The sequence below is a fragment of the Cryptotermes secundus genome, unplaced genomic scaffold, assembly GCF_002891405.2.
Source record: "Cryptotermes secundus unplaced genomic scaffold, Csec_1.0 scaffold1388, whole genome shotgun sequence".
NCBI lineage: Eukaryota > Metazoa > Arthropoda > Insecta > Blattodea > Kalotermitidae > Cryptotermes > Cryptotermes secundus.
The window spans coordinates 49,357-51,972 of record NW_019732395.1 but is presented as its reverse complement, the minus strand read 5'-3'; the positions used below and the strand labels follow the sequence as shown (position 1 = coordinate 51,972).

The window sequence follows — 2,616 nt, the reverse complement described above, 5'->3', positions numbered from 1 at the left end:
TGAGAGGGTCTCATGCCCTACCAGGAACTCCTAGGTCTCCTCCACCCCACTGATGCCCAACCTACCCTGAGATAAAACCAAAGTGGTAAGGGGGGAAACGGGAGTGACTGAAAAGAAGAGGAGCCAGCAGCAGCGGTGGCGGGAAGGACGCTACCGGAGACGGGACGGTTGCACACTTAAATCCCATATGGCGTTTACACACAGTATAGAAACATTTGTGCATATCTTTGCAAGTTTTATGATAAAGTAGTCTTTTGAAATCAGAATGAAAATGAAGAAACAAATAATTAATGCACTCATTTGACATATAAAACAATTCTATTTTCCAAGTGTGATGAGAGAATAGATAATATATGATGCTACCTAATCTTATTAAATGAAGACAGTATTACAAATGTACTCTGAGTAATATTGGTGTATAACTGTCTTTGTGCGGTAACAATGAAAACAGAGGGCTGCACATATCTCAACATTGTACTTCTTAGGGATAAAATATTAAAAAATATTTAAACAATATATATTTCTCTCACAATGCAACACAATAATGCAACAGGATGCTGAAATATTAAAAAATATGTACCTCTTTGAAATGCCAGTAATTCCATCCACTGCCAAATGCTAACGGTAAAATATACCATATGATTCTTTAAGCTTATCAAAGAAATTTTGATTTTCCAGCTTGTCACATTCGTGGTATGTGTGAGGAAATATCACAAGATCACATAAATGTCTATACATTACAAAATTTGCTGCTGTTCGCAGCAGCCAAAATAAAAGCTGTCCTTACCCAAAGAAGAAAGCAAATTTCACTTGTATGGTAGTGACAAAATTGAAGTAAGATCATTTATACTAGCCAAAACCCCTTGGGGATGTCTGTTAACCCTTCAGTGATGGGCTCCATACCTGGCACACCAGTGGCTTCCATCACATGTTGCCACGGTCCGTACCCCGTACGTGTATTGCAGCTCTAAGTTTCAGCTCATATTTTGAAGAGTTGTTTTTCATGTAAAGTAATACTTTTGGTATGAAATTAAAGAGGAAATTTCAGGCTATCATTTTGTATATTCGTTGTCCCACTTTGAACTTCCTGCGGGAGTTGTAACACATTTGAATTCTTTGAAAGAGTTTTTAATTTCAGTACTTGGTGCACTTGTTACCATACCTATCTCTGTTATGGGGAATTCTTACGAACTAAATATGTTAGATCGATACTGTATGCTGTCCTCTATCCTGATCAAAGGAAATGTCGATTCTCTTGAGGCATATTCTGATCAGTGCTGCTTCAACATTAGTATCTGTAACTACGAGAAGACACGTGGAGAATCTATGATTTTGAGACATGATGTTGACTCTAGAAGTGTGTTATGACTGCTACTGTAGCAAATGATAAACAGTTCACTATATGAATGATAACTACTGTAATTCCCCTTTGCTCTATAAATAAGCATCATGCAGTCTGGTTAGCCAAGGCCAGCCGCAAGGAATGAAGTGGCCAGCTGTGTTGTGTCATGACCAGTGGAGAATATATTTACTTCAAACTGAATCAGAAAAAAGTTTTGTCAGATTCGGAATTAGACACTGAAAATGGATGTTTGTGCTTTTCTCAATTCTGTGGTAAATGACAGAATCGAGAACAGCACAAACATCCACTGGGAGAATATGCAAAACTGTAAGGGACAAAAAGAAAATTTCTGAATGTGATGATAATATGCAGGAATAACACAAGGAAAAGAATAGATCAACTGTCAATCAGAATTCAGTTAATTGAGGGACTCTCTGTGAAATATGCTAATGCTGTAGAACACACAGTGCCGGGTCAACATTCGTCCGACAAAAGAGTGCCCCGTCTAAAAAAATTTTATAAGCAAGATTCCACCAACTGCTAAGAAATTAAAACCATAGAAATGGCGTGTTGTGTGTCAAATCTGGGTACTGGTGTGATGCGTGTGACATGGGACCCTGTGTGGAATGTTTTACGACTAACACACCCAGCTGAACTTCTAAGGTAATATAATACTATCATTCATAATTTTTATAGGCTTACTGTGCCAAAAAAGGACAAGAAATACTGGGGATCCTTGACTGGACTCAGGCAAGCAAAGGGACTCATACAAGGACCCTCTGCTAAAAGAGCAAAGGAACTATTGAATCTAAACAGGAACCAGCTATGATGGGTGGTGGGACTACTTACAGGACATCTCTTCAAACTGGGCCTAAGTGCTAGTCCCACTTGTGAGAGGTGCCAAGAAGAAAATGAAATAGCCACATATATCCTGTGTGAATGTGAGGCCTTAGCTTATTTAACCCTTTGACGTGGTCATTTAAATTCCGCGGCCGCGGCTCCTGCGGTAATATATTCAGCCGGCCATTTAAATTTTGCTCGAAAATTATTTATTCATCATTGTTCTTAAATTCTATGAGATAGGAACATGAAACTTTCACTAAAATGATCTTAAATGGTGGTTTTATAACCTTACCTTATAATATGGGCGCCCTGTATCTCGGCCATGGAAGCAGGTTGTTTAGTATTTCAGCAGTGAATGGTACGCCTTGAAGGATGAAACTTTCACTAAAATGATCTTAAATGGTGGTTTTATAACCTTACCTTATAATATG

The 2,616-nt window shown here is 38.4% G+C and overlaps 1 protein-coding gene across 4 annotated transcripts in view; it reads right to left on the bottom strand.

Annotated features, from left to right (window-relative positions):
• The window catches only part of LOC111867712 (dymeclin), a 48,887-nt gene that overhangs the window by 9,033 nt on the left and 37,238 nt on the right, over nt 1-2,616 (bottom strand). The window lies entirely within an intron of this gene.